At 39.4% G+C, this 16240-nt stretch overlaps 1 long non-coding RNA gene across 4 annotated transcripts in view; it reads right to left on the minus strand.

Annotated features, from left to right (window-relative positions):
* LOC107079010 (uncharacterized) overlaps window positions 1–16240 on the minus strand; it is a 339701-nt gene that overhangs the window by 45107 nt on the left and 278354 nt on the right. For all 4 annotated transcript variants that reach the window (XR_011182780.1, XR_011182782.1, XR_011182781.1 and 1 more), the window contains one exon: window positions 12377–12530. This is a non-coding gene — a long non-coding RNA (uncharacterized lncRNA). The remainder of the gene's footprint in view (window positions 1–12376; window positions 12531–16240) is intronic.

Genomic DNA, 16240 nt, shown 5'->3' on the forward strand with positions numbered 1-16240 from the left:
CTGCTCTACTAGGAAGGAAACTACTTAATCCACTACTGAAGTGCAGCAACAGCAATGGTGACCTGTGGCCACCATTATGCATTAACAGCCAGTCGCAGGACTAAGAAATGACTTCAGCAACTGAATTAAGGAGGATGTTTGGGAAGCGAGACTGAAAAAGCTCAATGTAGAATTTATCCAGGACACCAGGTTTAACAGCCCTAAATGAAAGTTAGCAAAAACAGAGGAGTACATCTTCTTTTATGGCTCGGAATGAGGTTGGAGTTTTTTATAAACCCTCAAAATGAACCCCACAGCCTCAGAGACTTATCACATTAGTGAAACATGTGAATTGGCTAAGGGTAGGAGTTGCCTTATCAGACACATGTACTAACGGTCTGTACAAGTCGGTGCAGTTTGTACCAGTGTCAAAGCCAGTAAACCACAAGACTGATCTCTAAATTATTGATGACATTATTTCGAGGATCAAAAACAGGTGTGTGAGTCACAGAACCATGCAGAAGATTGAAAAATTGCTCACATTTCACAAAGGAGTACAATGAAGCATTTAAGAATAACATTCTCCCAGGACTGTCAGTCCTCAGGCATGTGCAAACTTAATATAGTCTGAAAACAAGAACAATCAATCTAAACAGCATGCTGGATGATTAAAAATTTCATTACCAAAGAGACATGGTCAGATTCTTATGATGGAAAGTGCACAAAACTCTTTTCAGAATCTCGCTGATAAAGAGGAAAAGATCTCTGGACAGAGAATATAATAGTGACAGATCTTTCTTTGTGTATCGTGACCACACTGTTGAGGAAGGAGACGACAGCAGCTCAGCATATTAATGACTTCTTGAGCTGTCACGTGAGAGTGAGTCCGCGGGGATACAGTACATCAGCTCTGTATTTCAGGAATGCTTAGGCAACATCCACCGAAGTTCTGTGATGAGCAGAGTGCACAGTTTCCAACAGATACACTAATGTAGCCAATAAATGTTCAATTTTTTCTGAAAATTCAATTTCATTGTATTTCAAAAACGTTAATAAATTGAGTTCAAGGGCCCCGATCTTCCCTGTTGGCAAATTACTCACCTAAGTGGCTCTGAGGTATCTTAAAATGCCTTTAAACAGCAGAATAAAACCCTCTCGTTTTTCTTGAACTGTGCAATTTAGAAGAAAATGTAGAGGACTACATAAAGAGAGTAGGTGGCACACCCACAGAGTAGGTGGTACATCAATTTTTCCCTAACTTTTCAAGTTGCTTTCCTTTGAATAGGCAGACATTGAGCAAAAGAAAAAACATGGATTTGGTTTGACCAAAATTCAAGTCCATCATAGATCTAATCCTACAGTTGCCTCGAGGAAGACTTGAAAGGCACATCCAAAAGTTGATGGTTCTGGCAATTGCTGGTACTGTATATATACATAAAGGAAGGTTATTTTAATTCTGGGGTTAGACTGGCCCCATCTTAAAAAAATCAATTTGTATAAAATAACATGAAATCAAAAATGAATTATATAAAAAGGTTTTTGCTATATCATAAATTCACAGGGCTCTTTCTGTCTCTAGCTTGCCGGTAAATTGTTGTCTGCATCAACGCCTGAGTTTTCAAGACAGAGCAAGAAGAGCAGAGGACAATCAGCTTTCCAGATCCTTTTTCTGAAACCATACCTTGATGGCCTGCCTGCTCCCATGTGAAAAGCTTGTAGTATAACAAAGAGAAATATCATAAATTAAGAGAAGATACTATATACTGTAGAAGCACTTGTACGCATTTGGGATTCTCCACTGTATCCAACATACTAAATACTGTTCTAAATGAATTAGCTTAAAAGATTTACAGTGGAAGCTCTGGATGAAGAAGCCAACAACAACAGTTCATTCAGTAACCCTACAGAGATGATGTTCAAAGACCACGAAGCTCCACTGCATAACTCAATGACTGATTCAGATAGGTGGTACTGTTCTTTGAATGAAAGACCAGTGCTAGAAATGATGATCACTAGCTTAGGGGACAAATACCCCTAAACATCTAATTTTTCTATTTTAAACAGAAAACCACTATTTACACCCTGTTTTCCCTACACAATAACAGAATGTCACAACTAATATAATCTCCATCCATATGGTTGATTAATCAATTTATTTCCCTAATCCCCTGTGAAGGTATGATCCACTTCCATCTCAAAAATGATCATCTGAAGATTCTCTTTGATGCCTGCTCCAGTAGACCAACTATAGTTGTAGTCCACCACTGAAGTATAGCCCCACCTGAGTGACACAAGGCAGGCATTTCTGCACCAGCAGTCCCACTGCACAGCAGATAAGGTAGAGAAGGAAAAGGGAAACTGCTTCACTTTTTTTCTCCCATTCCGTTTACTTTACCAGGTAAATGGAGAAAATATTCTCAATGTTTAATTACAATCTGGAGACCCATTTGTGCAGAGGTTCACTGGATTGCTGTAAAGCACAATGCTCAAGAGTACAACAGCACTGTCCACCCAGGATCTGGGAACAGTCACCTGTGTCAGAGCAGGCCCATGTCTAGTATTTGCCACTGTGGCTTTGATAAACCTATCTTGGTATTTCGAGACACAGGAGCTGCAGGAATGAAAGGCCTTAGCACAACACAAGTGCATCAGATGAAAATGCAATCAGAGATGTAAAGTGACAATCCTTCCCTGCTTTAATACCAGGCAGCTCAGAGCACCGTCGACAAGTTCATATGGATCAGAGACGAAAAAGGAATTTGTGATCATTCAGCAGGGAGAAACCCTAGGCTTGTGCCCAGAAACAGATTTTAAAAACAAACATATGCTTTGCTGTCTTTTTGTGCTTGTATTTTTAACCACTGGTAACCATGAGTTACGAGTGAGAAATGCTGCTTTTGTCAAGGCCCTGGTGGTTAGAAATCTGATTCCCTACTGCACCGCTGGACAACACTTCATTAACAGCCGTCTGCGGGAGTAATTGCCCTCCTGTGCGCTTCCCCTGAGATGAAAAGACGTGTGCCACTTGTGCCACGCAAGGCTTTCAACTGCCAGCTGATTAAGAGAGCCATTGTGTTACTGTGGCAGACACAGAAAGCTAATTGCAGAAAAGTGTCACATAAAACGGGAAAAATGCCTTTGAGTCTTATCAGCTACCATGCTTGAGTTTGTGCTTCAAAATGAACTTCTCAAAACCCCAGCAAAAGCAAAGGTCAGGGCTGATGTGCATTCTAATAACAGAATCAGAGCCCTCGGTGCTCGGAGGCCTTGGGGACTCATTAAAAAACATACATTGTAAGTTACCTATTTAGCATTTCATCTTCCTGTTCTTTGCGGGATCATGTTGTGGACTGAATAAGGATATTATCCATACTTGCATTAATAACTTGGTTAAGACAGGTTTAAAGGTCTTATTAAAAATTCTAATGAAAGGATCATGTAAGCCTTCCGTGCGTCTATGACAATATATGTTATTTAATGAGCTTTTAAGGATTAAGGTCAGTGTTTTTCATATCCTTTCATTATTTTTAATCCCATAAAGCCTTTTATTTAATTTATACAGCCACTTTCCATGATCCGAGTTCTAATGCTTTTTTCATGGAGCTGTCACGACAAGGCCCTGGGAGAAGAACACCAGCTCAGAATGCTACTGATGAGGTGAAAAGAGGCGCTACACCTAGCTGGGGAAGAAAGTGCCCTGTATGGCCTGGAGGAGTACAGATAACTTGAAGCCAGACTGCTGCAGAGCTTCGTGACTGGGCTGTCACCTCCAGCTGGGACTGCAGCACAGTTACTCAAAGATGACCAGGCCTGGGCAGGCTCATGTCTGGCGACTGCACTCAGCTTCATGTCCACACAGCTGCCCTGCGGCCTGGGCGCTCATGTGCACTTGCAGTGCTGGCGGAGAGAGCCGCCCCTCTCCAGCACTGCCGGCTAGCTTGCCTGTGAGCAGCGAGAGGTGAGAGTGTGAAAAGAGGGGAAAGGATTGATGAAGCACGCTTCAGAAGGAGGTGTGTGTGAAACTCCTTCCCTCCCAAACGCGTACAAGGGCAGTAGGTGTGAGCCAAGGTGCCTGGCAGCTAGTGATTCCTAACTGGGGGTTTACAAGAGAACAGTAGAGAGAAATACTGTACACTTTATTTGTAAGAGCTCTTTAGAAACTCTAAGGGCAGTCAAATGGTACATGCATAAATTATGTAATAGATGTAAAAAAATACACAGAGGAAACTGACCTAGGAAATCTACAAGTAAATTCATTAAAGGCTTTAGAAAAAGATAGGTCTTTAAACTAGCTTAAAAAAAATCCACAGTTGCAGAGTTTCAATGGGATCTGGGTAATTAATTCCACAATTGTGGTGCTGCACAAAAGGGGGCTCTATTGCCCATTTGTATAGCGCTTGGTCTACGGTAGTACAAAAGCTGAATCAGCAGATAATAAATTAAATGTTGGGCTCATGTTGGAGTTTTAAGGTAGCCTGAGGCTAGACTGCTCTGTGCCTTATACAAGGTTAACTCTTAATTTCACAGGGAGACAAAACTATCAAGTGGCTAGTAGATACAAATAAATAAACACCTTGTACAGTGTCAGCCGAAGAAATGAGTAGGGGTAATAAATACTGCATGTAAAAAGAAACATATTAAACAAAAAAACAACTGCATTTGGAACTAAGAAAGTAACAATGAGGTTTGAAAAATGACTTCAACCTGGAGAAGATAATTTAAGATAATTTAAAAGAACTTCAAGCTGGGGTCTCTGTTCTAGTCTAGAAAAGCATGACCATAACCTGCTCAGTGTCCGAGGGGAATCATCCCAGAGGAGTGCGGAGCAGTGGGAGCATGCTCGGGCACAGATAATGAGCCACAGGGCCCCAGGAACAACTCCGCAGGTGTACCCTCTCCACAGACTTCACATCACCGGGCAGAATATGGTACAGCTCTGCAGTGGTGTCTTATTTACAGAGCCTGGACAGTCCTGGGTGATGTGAAACCAGGTTACTCAGGAATATTCCATTACGTGACTGTATCAGGTCTGTGCTTCTGTCAATAGGAAGACATGCCCTGCAGTCATTTTAATTTATCCTTTACAAGGATAAATCTAGAAAGCTGATCCCCAATGGCCTTTTGAAAGGCATCAGAAGGCAAAAACTAGCTTGGACACAATACAATTGAAGAAGTGCAGACCAGAGGGAATTTATATATAATGGGAAATGGATTTTTTGTTTTTATAATTAATAAATGCCCCTTTTTGAGTGTTTCCACTTTCTCTATATGTACCCTGAGGAGAGAGTTATATTATGTTTCCAAGGAAGCCTTTTGATTTAATTTCCACAGTGATTGAGCCCTAGTAGTTTTTATATAATGTTGCCGTAGATAAATGTACTGTATATAAAATGCTATATGCAGAAAACAAAACAGCATCAACAATCCTTAGATCAAGCAACAAACACAACCAAGTTTACAACCTTTCCTCTGTTTTTGTGATTTGCTGCTTGACAACCATACTGAATGCTTGTTCAGATTGTTGCATTTGCCATTGGTCTGTAGGAAGTACTGTATGACGACCTGTAACAGTAAACAGTAAAATCTGACTGAAGGAAAAAATCCGATCATATTCAAGGTCTATGATACAGTAACTGTAAAAGGGATCTGTAAATCACAAAAACAATTACACTCGAACCTGTCTAAATGAGATGATCTACTGTACATGTAATGTATGTGTATTTTTCCATACAAAGGCTGGTTAAGAAAGCTTTCAATTTACAGATGTTCTGTGTGAAGCATGTGAATAAATGTTGTTGCACTGAATTCAACCTAAAGCCTCTTTGCCCTGTCGATCTGAAATAACAGACAAACAAGGAACCTCTTATTTTGAGTTTGGGCTGTCTGGAACGACTTTTTTCCTGAATTTATTTTACCCATGTCTAATCTTGGAATGCAGTGTGTAGAAATAAACAAAGCTTTCCTGTAAGAAAACTTTAAATAATTATATTTCTTGCGCAACTGTTGTTTACACTGTAAAGCACTACACAGATGTAAAAATCAATGCAGCAATCCCATGTATGACAGATGCTGTGTGGTGAAGGGAACTCAAGAACAAAGACAGTTTATATATATGCTCATATATTCTAACAGTTTTCAAATTGTTCCTACAGTACATATATTTCATAAAGATATTTCTTCTGCCTTACATGGTGTCAGGATTCCTAAAGAGCACAGTTTTGCTGGAAAACAAAATAGCGGATAACATTTGAAATCTCTATCTGCTTGAGTCCTATTAGAGTCACATCGAGTGACAAACAATTTGGGCTCTAATACATATTTGCTAGAGTTCAGCTTCAGGTACTGTGGTTTTAATGGGTTTGTTGGAATGGGTAGATCTCTGACCAGCAGCTGAAAGACTGCAGTTTTATTCCAGAGACGTTAAGTTCAAGCTAATAGCACCTATTCTTGAAGAGAATGATAGAGGTCCTAGAGAAACAATTGCTTCCTTTAATGAAATTCCTGGAAAGTAGGTGCCAAGGAACATTTTTAACCTGCTTGTGCCTCTCCGTAAATAAGATTGCATACAAATTAGGGAAGAGAGTCTCGGTTCAGGCACAAAATAATACAAAAAGTAAAACAAAAAAATGTGTTTATATGTAGAATTGTGATGGCTTTTCTACAAATTATAATTCTAAATACAAAATAGAGCAAAAACTAATGTAATGTCAAGAACCAACTGTTAAATCTTGAATCTGTTGCTCTTGAAAACGTATGAAGGTTAAAATTACTTTCATTTACTAGAGAGTTAATTTACCATCAATATTTAGAGAGAGGATAGGATACACTAACTTTTTATCCCAGCATTCCTTCTGCCAAGATTGCACAAATCAATATTTAAAAAAAAAACACTTTAACAACAACTTTATATTGTGTTTTAAAGCAACTTATTGCATTCATTCAGTAATTGACTTTCACATCGATGAGATGTACATTGTAAAGCAATGTAAAGCAGGTTGGAGGTGGTGATTGGAACAAACATACAGGTTGAGCTGACTGAAGCACAAGGGGCAGGGAATATGAACTTTGCTTGCTAATCAGACAGAGGACATGCCCTCTCTCCTCTAAATTTCACCCTGAAATGAATGACATTCTGAGCACGCTGTTCACCAGCTGAAGTCTCTCTGAGGTGTCAGAAATACCTCTGTATATCAGTAAGACATTGTGGTTGAACTCCCAATACATTCTTTGGGACCTACAGTATACACAAATATCAGTAAAGTCAGGTGTAACGGCCAATTTCACATTGCAAATAATGACCGCAACACAGATGAGCAATACTCAGAAACTTTTCAAGGGGAAATTGTTATGGCTGTTCTGCATTTCATTTGGTTCATTGCCTTTTCTGTTCACTGTATTTTTATTTCATGAAACAAAGTAGGAGACATTCTTTGTGCGCGCGCAACATTACACAGGATCATAATCAGGGGGAGTAAATGAAGTAAATCAAAGAGACCGGTGCACTTCAGCGCGAGAGCCGTGCTCCAAGGCTTGACGTGACGGTTCTCTGGTGCTGGGGAAGCGCCTCATCAGTACAGCACACTGGGGTGAACCCGACTGCCACCTACATGCGGAACCACGGTACTGTGCTCTTCTGGACTGAGCAATCGCAGAACGGCATTTCATTCCACACTTTTTTACACACCTAATCAGTAATTATTCAGTAGGAGTACACATATGTTCATTTCCCAACTAAATTGTCTTTCTAAATTAAAATGAATATTGTAGTAGATATGGAGATAATATAACAGCATCTCATTTTTGCGCAGGTACAGTATTTGACAACTGCTAGGCTTCTGACTTCCCATGACTCATGCTCGATTGTGCTGGAGTTATTAAACATAGGTGCCCTCAGCAGACTTATTATCATATATATTGCGTTATACACATTACACATCAGCATTCCACTGTTAATGCTGTTAATATAGCGGAGCCTGCTTCACTCTGTGCGAGAACTGGAGCTCCAGTCTGCAGCAAACCAAAAAATAAAAAGAGTGAGAGTATTTTTCTGGAATTTCACATCAAATTGACAAGAAGCCACATATTTTCTGGCATGAGAGAAATTTGAGTTTTTTTCTGCTCTTTCACTTCAATAAGAGTTTTCAGAATAAATTCTACTTAAAAACCTTGTGTTGGTCTGTGTTCTGAATATTTTATTCAGCTCAGCTCGGGCTCAAGAGCGACAAAGCCTCGTCTGTTAATAAAGCAGTTAATGCCATAAAGAAGTCAGCACGCCGTACACCTCCGGCCCTCTGTTCCTGCTTGAAATAAACACGCATGACTTAATTCTTCTATTTTGGAGACTCTGTTGCATATGTCCGAAAAATTAATAAAAAGTATGCTGTACACAAAATAAAATAAATTTGTATACAAAAGTAAAAAGATATATAAACTGATGGCAATACTCAGCCTGGTTTCTCTCTGAAGCGGGAGACTGCAATCTAAACGTCCTCACATCTGGTGTGATCATTACTGCATGAAGAATTCAGTTTCTATTAGACTTCAGTCGGTAGTCTTTCTATAGTTGTTTTTTTAAGGAAACTTTCATATCAAAAAGCACCCAAAAAACAATTTTAATTTTATAAAGGCCAATAAACGCACATTTTCAGTTAACACACTCAAAGCATTTATGCAAGCCTTTTAGCACAGTAAAGATGCTGTGTCATGTGTAGAAGGAAACAACGGACAGGTAAAATGGAAAACAGCCCAGATGCTGAAAGGTTCAATTAAAAAGTTAGATGTCATTGTACGGCAATACCATCAGACATCCCTCAGCTGCTCTGGAGAAATTCACAGCTCTCCTGCCACAGTCACAGAAATGCCACAGTCTCCTTTACATAATTCGTACCACAAGTGGAGCAAAGTGAAAAGGGATTGTTATACTGTTTAGTGTAGAATAAAATATTTATTCTGTGCATCTTGGAATGATATTATGTAACTCAATATAAAATATTTATTATAGCCCTGAACACCCTTGAAAAGGCACAGATGCTGGAGTTAGACAATATTTACTGCGAGCCCCCTTTATGAGACACATATAAAAACACCACAGCTCAGCGTTGTGAACTGCCTTTCTTCATCTCAGATGATTGTTTGATGCCACAATGTATTTCAGCACATGCAGTAAGAGAAAAGACACATGTGCAGAGAGCTTGTAAAGTTTGCTGGCATATTCAAACATCTGTATTGTGTAAAGTACTGTACAGTAAAGCAACGGGTGAAAAGAGACAGGGACCAACAGAGAACACATTCCCATAGACAAAGACAAGGCACAAAAGACACTGTCCCAACGGCAGGCCTGCTAGGGAACTCACTGTGCTGTCTTTGGTGGACTCTGCTTCAGTAAAAAAAACATTGTCCTGTTCAGCTGTTTTATGAGAAAAACTCAAATTGGGGGTATCCGAAGAAAGCCTGGGCTGGGTTTAACATACTGTACTGCCAAGAAACTTTACTTTACTTCCCATATTTAACTGTTGACAATAGTTGGCTTCATTACAGTAGTTTGGCTTAGTGCCCTTGGTGTCATATTACCCCTAACTGGTGTAGATGTTTTCCTCAAGTCAATGAAAAATAAAGCTGTTCTTCCTTAGATGCTTATGGGAGTCACAGGGATACATATTTGCGACACTACAGTATGGATTTTCTGTGTTATTTCAGACCCAAAAATAATACTGCCATAGTTAAAAAAGAGAATTGTTCTTAGCCCTCCGTTAAGAGACACTGTAACAAGTATGCCAGCTACAATACTTTGCAGTTATAGGATTGTATTAAAGGTCTAAAGCCTAATTTAGTAAATTCCCAAAGCTCCTTTTTCATGTTTTAGAGCCTGCAGATGCAACATGCCAGTGAAAAAAACAGGCTTTAGAAAAACGGTCGACAGAGACATAAAGTGTTTTAAAAAAAGAAATTGGCCATCTCCCAAGATATCATACTTAATGCAAAAAGTCACTCAAAGGCTCCGCTCTTATGCTTTGTAGAAAACAAAGATTCAGATTTAAGCAACTCTCCTTGAGCTATATCCACAAATACACATCCTACTGTTATAGAAAAGTAAGTCTTTGTTGTTGGTTAAAGTGGTCCAGCGTATCAGACAAAATACAAATCAAAGTGGTTCTCTGGCCCGGTGCTAAATTGGCCTGTGCTTTTAAGTGTTCCTGCACTGCATCAGAGATACTGCTTGAGAAACATAATGCACTTAGGGCAAAAGAAAGCAAGCACACAGTAATTCAGGGAATCACTGAGAGATCATCTGTCTGTATTCAAGTTCAGGCTGATTGTCAAGTCAAGTCTGCTTTGTAGATTCTACGCTAAAAAATGCATTAGGTCTAGAGTGCCTAACTCTCTTCCTCCTAGGATGAAAGATCAAACAACATTTTGTTTGGCAAAACCTTCAGTTGCTTTCTTTCCAATTATCCATTTGATCCAATTTCCTGTATTTAAGTAATATGCCTGCCAAATATCTCTATTATTGTCCCTTTTCTTGAGTGATGCATGTTGTAATTAACAATGAAACAGGTGCATTTTATCCCTCATAAATCAGAGATGCTGTGGCTGTAACTTTAAAGGTCGTGATGGGAGAGCTGAGCACTCTGTTCTGCCTGCCTGGTCTGAGATTTATCATACTGTACAACACAATTTTACATTTGCTTAAATATTTTAACCTCTTTTGTGTCATACGTGTACTTGCTCAACAGTACTTACTGGAATCATTCAAGAGGCCCACAGCCAGCAACAGGGAGTATTCTTCCTCTAACTCTGCTGGTCAGCATCTGCCACATTATTTCTCTCTGCCTTGAAAACTGCACTCCATGCCCTGTGCTGTTATGCCATGCTGTTTTGCAGCTTAACAAGAAAATGAATAAAAACTCAGCTTTGTTTGTATATACAGTATACTGTACAATGAACTAAAACCTTCGGTACGATCCCATGCATACCCGCTAAATGGACGTCTGAATGAATAAAAGGGGGGAACAGTTTTGTTAGTGATGGTTTTACTGTTTTGGGATACTCTCCCACAGTGTGTATAGGCTGTACAGAAACAGGGCTGCTCATGACAGGGGTCATGCCTCTAGCTATTGGACAGCTGGCTAATGGACATTGTTAAAGACATATTAAGCAGTCAGACTGGCCTTGTCTTGTACAGTGTGACTCTACACGATTAAAATTTTACAGACCCTCTGAGGGCAGATAAATCTGGTAAATACCACACGCCTGATTTAACTATCAATAATGCATGGAGTAACAGCATTGTAAATATACAGATCTATCTGTACACTGATACATGTGCTGTACACAGGGGCGATACTAACATTTACAGTACATGCAACACATATTGTTAGCCCCTGTACAGAACATGTCACATGCTCATTCATGACTACACAGGCAGCCACTCACACTCTGACTGATTTTCTGCTCCCTAGTAATTATCAACAAAATGGTAAACACGTACAAGAAATCTGAGCCCTCCTAAGAGAACATCTTTCTTTTCTTTCTTTACCCAGCAGCAGTTTGTACATTTAATCTCGAAACTACTTGTGTGAACATATTATCTACCATATGTAAATGCAAGAGGATTTGATTTTAACATAAGATTAGAAATCACTGAAATTAGTCATGTAAATTGTGGCATTATTTCATATCTGCCTGTATTTAATATTTGTGATTTGTGATTGTTTTTTCTGCTCTTCTTCAGTATCCCTATACTGTAGCTCCATGATAATCGAAGGTATAAAATTATATAAGACTTAGCTCCATGCGCACCTTACTAATCTTGCCAGCTGGCTCCGACAACAGGCTGGCTAAGATGAGTGTAAGATTATACGATTCGAAGAAAACAAATACCCACATATATAATACTGGACATACAGTATATAAAGAACAATTTCTGCTTGAACTTTGTCACTGATGTGCTCTTTTGTTCTTTACTGTATTTTGCCACACAAATGTAAGCACACACACGCAAAAAAGGCTGGGTTTTTCCTTTGTAAAGCTTCTTTTTCAAAACTTTTCCTGCACTACTCAAGGTCCTGGAATTTATTTTTCATTTAGGCTCTTTGGTAAAAGGCAAAAGAAACCAGAAAGGAAATGCACTGAAAATGGATCAAAGCAGTGAACTTGCATCTAACAAAAACAGATAGCAGGATCTAATTTTAAAGATTCATGACCCAGATCACTTGAGAGTTGCATTATGTCCTGTTCACTGCACAATGCAAATGGGTCTTTAATGCCCTAAGGCTACATAAAGTCTTATTCTATTTTCTGTCTCGGCTTGTATAGAACTTTTCATCCCAAAGGATCCCAAGAAACTTTACATATAGGAGGGCTCTCACTGTATCCATCATTGAAGGCCAACACCCACCTGGAAAACATAGCATCCCCACAGCACAGCAGACCAGGTGGAGCAGCTGAATTCCAGGCGAACGTGGAGGAGTACAGAGTGCAGTTGTCCTCTCACCCCGACTGTCATGGGTTTTCTAATGACCACATAGTCAGGGGCTCCCAGTTTAAGGCACCTTCAAACAAAAAAGAGTCAGAAAGGTACGGTTAAGTCCTACATGTTAGGAAAGGCTAAAAGAAGTAGGGAAACTCAAATACAGGTCTTATTTGGATCACAGTCTAAGCCCTATTTAACACTGCCCAGACTTAAACTGACAATACTTTAACAGCAAAGCTGAGACAGATTTGTGTGAACTTGAGGCACCCAGGGCCTCCTCAGGCAGCCAGTCACCTGGCACTCTCACTTCTCCGTCGTGACAAATAACCTGCAATATCAAATTCAGTTCACAAATAAAATGATAAAAACTGACTGTAATAACTTAAAAATAGATAAAAGGCAACAGGAAGGGTGATACTGAGATATATATATATATTGTAGGTGGGTAGCTGCGTAAAGGAACAAGGAAAACTTTATTCCTGCTGAAAAGAGAAGATAGGAAACAACGTTTTGGCTGTGGAGTCTTCTTCAGGGAAAGCAACAGCCAAGAGAGAGGAGGGGCGAAGCAGGGGAGAGTCAAGTGGTGCAAGGTCAAGAGAGAGGTGGGGGAGGTGTGAAACGAAACCAACAAATGAATAGAAAGAATCAGAAGGAAACAAGTCTGTCGTTGAGAGAAGGGGGAGGTGTGAGCCAAGTTTCAGAATAATTTTAGTTTCTGATGTCTTTCTGCTGTGGGAGTTGAGAAACCCAACTTTGAGAACGCAGACGGAGAGATCAGTGTGATCATGGAAATCTGAGGTGAGATGAGAAGCTATGGACTTGGAGAATTCATCTTCACAGCCCTAACATGCTCTCTGAAGCGAATATATATATATATATTATTGTGTGTTCATTAAGCAAAATAAATCAAACTAAGTTTCTATTTGAAACCAGGCAAACATCATGTATTCTATCTGAACAGTGGAGGAAACATACTTTTAACACAGGGGTTGGATGCAAACAATCTGCAGGATTTGTATACCAATACTTAAAGCATTGGGAACCAACACACTTTTTCCTTAGAACAAAGGAAATCAATGGAATGGGAGTATTGTGCATATTAGGCCATTAAACAAAGGAAAAAGAACAAACTGAGCCAATGGAAAAACAACAGTGGTGCCTCCCACACCCATTAGGAAACTTGCATGAGAAACAATCTAATGATTAGTATTTTAAAAGGCCTCCCTGTATCCCCATGTGTGGTTTTTCTGTACAAAGAACATCCTACGTAATTTGCACATTTTATTGGAAAATATAGTGGAGTGGCTGGAACGTACAGATAAGGATTCTAATTTTGCGAGCCAGTGCACTTTGAGAAGACTACTAATGCCTAATGTGATAAGTAATTGTAAACCTACACTGAAATAAATCTGATTTACATTTTCTTTCAGGTGAGGGGGGAGAATGGTTTATAGTGTTTGTATATAAATATGGATCCCAGTTTAATCATGCATTTGTTTTTTTATACATGTTATTTTCTGCTGTATATGCATACACACATATATATATGTGCATTTACATACACAGCCAGGAGCTGGAATACTAATTGGTTAAGAAGGGTAGACTGTCTTGCAACTTCAAAATATAATTCTTTGCAACCATGGTTTTGGCAAGATGGTTTTACGTCGGATGCCCTTCCTGACACAACCCTTTTAGTCGCCTCTTACGACAGGCAGGGATACCCAGGAGGTATTCTGACCTCCCTCCCGAGGGAGTACTTCAAAATATAATATCAATGAAAACACTGAAAGTGATCCATTGTAAAAACACTAAACACCGGTCCAAACAGAAAGGTTTTGCTGTCAGATTAATAGGTTTTCTTGGAAATGGCAACTATGAACCTCATGTATGAAACAGATTTTTTAAATATGTACCCATGTTGATTGCATTTAAATGTTTTACCTGCACTAGATACAAGCTGGAATTCTGCATGCTATACAAAATCTTAAACTGAACCCCTATCCTGCTTTGTAGGAAATCTAAATGCAAAACAGTCCTTCAGGGCATCATGCATGCTTTTCTGATTAACAGACAAATGTTACACAATTAACATTCACATTTTTAAAATAAACAGAAAAGCAATGCTTTATTTTTTTGTTGTTGTTGCTGTTCACCATAGAAAAATCCAAAGTTTACCATGCAGCAGAAATGACAGCAATGAAGGGACCACAAATCTCCTCTTGACATTTAGGACTAAAGAGTGCAAGAAATATCTTATAAGGTTGAAAGATAATTTGGAAAGGTCAGGATTGTGACAGAAAACCATTTAGAAATAGTCTGCATTTAAAGCCAACAGAAGTTGGGATCATCACAGAACATATCGTAATTAAGCATCTTACGATATTGGCTATTTTTCACCAGTGACTCCAGTGAGATGTCAGTGCCAAGAGTGAACTCTCGATGCTCATAGAATGGAATGACTAAATCTCAAGAGGCAGGTTATTCTGGTTACTGTAAACCTTCAGAGGATACTCTGCCATGCCAAGTTTGAGCACAAATGTGCCTGTGGAAAAAAAAGCACTGAGCCAAAGCACAGACCCCTTTCTGAATTTTAATCTGTCCGTTTGGTGAAGAAGAAGGAGCTTGACAAATTCCCAAGAGAGCAATTAAGAACCCCGAGTCTGAAGGAAAGCTTTTGCTCTGAATGTCACAACTAAATCAGGCCAGTGAAAGAACAACATGCAAACTGCTTTACAACAGGTTGGCTACCCCTTACCTAACCTTTAGCACTGGAAGGAAACAGCACACAGAAATCTTGTGTGTTTCTCATCTCTTCGCATTTTCAGGAAAACTAAAGTACTATTGTTGTGTTTTTCAAGCTGAAGGTTTTTTACTTTAAATTGCCAGTGCTACGCTTTGCATTTGATCTGATCCCTGCACAAGATATGGCAATATTTGCTCATGCAAATTTTCTATAAGGAAATCTAGAGCATATCATGTAATCACCTGTAATCAAACAATATTTAACACAATGCCCTTCGGTGTTTTATTGCACAACCAAACACAGAAAGCAGGTACATGTAGATTAAGCTATCTAAAAATATGCAGCAGTTCTGAGGTTGTGCAAGACTTGTGACACTACATAGCCCTCTCAGTGTGTCAAACTCTCAAGTTTTCGAACTTCCATTTTACCTTTGCACAGGGGTAGGCCTTGTCACTGTGGAGGTGCATAATGGAACCGCAAGCACGTAAGTGGGTTAGCAGTGGGTTGTCAGCCAACCGGAGTGGGGGAATTAGTGTGGAGTTTTGCAGAGTAGAACAGATGACCTCTGGCACCACAGAAAACTCTAGGGAACAGCCTCAGTCAATTGGGCTGCATTGGTAAACAGCAATGAAAGCTGTAGAGATGCTGTCATGGTGTCTGGGTGCAATAAAGCCCCCAGATTGACCTCACTGACCCACCATAATTGCAAGTTCTAGAGCTCAGATAATTCTTGCAGCATCTCGCCGATGTGCAATGAGAATGTGCTTTGGTCTCAGCTGAAGAGAGTCCATAGTGTGAACCTCACATACTGTCTTGCACTTCTGGTAAATTTTTGTAACTGTTAATTGTTAACTGAAGACTACCTTTTCACCACACATTTTATTCAGTTAAGACAGTTGATAAATTCAAGATTAGGAAGTGTCACATGTAATATAACAAAATGTTTTTAATGTAAAAGTATTATTATGATGATTCATGTTTTCTTTGAGGTTCGGTCTATTCAGCTCCTGCCACATCCTTCTGACACCCAGAGGTTTTTACAAAGC

Source organism: Lepisosteus oculatus, chromosome 19 (genome assembly GCF_040954835.1).
Source record: "Lepisosteus oculatus isolate fLepOcu1 chromosome 19, fLepOcu1.hap2, whole genome shotgun sequence".
In the NCBI taxonomy this organism is placed as follows: Eukaryota; Metazoa; Chordata; class Actinopteri; order Semionotiformes; family Lepisosteidae; genus Lepisosteus; species Lepisosteus oculatus.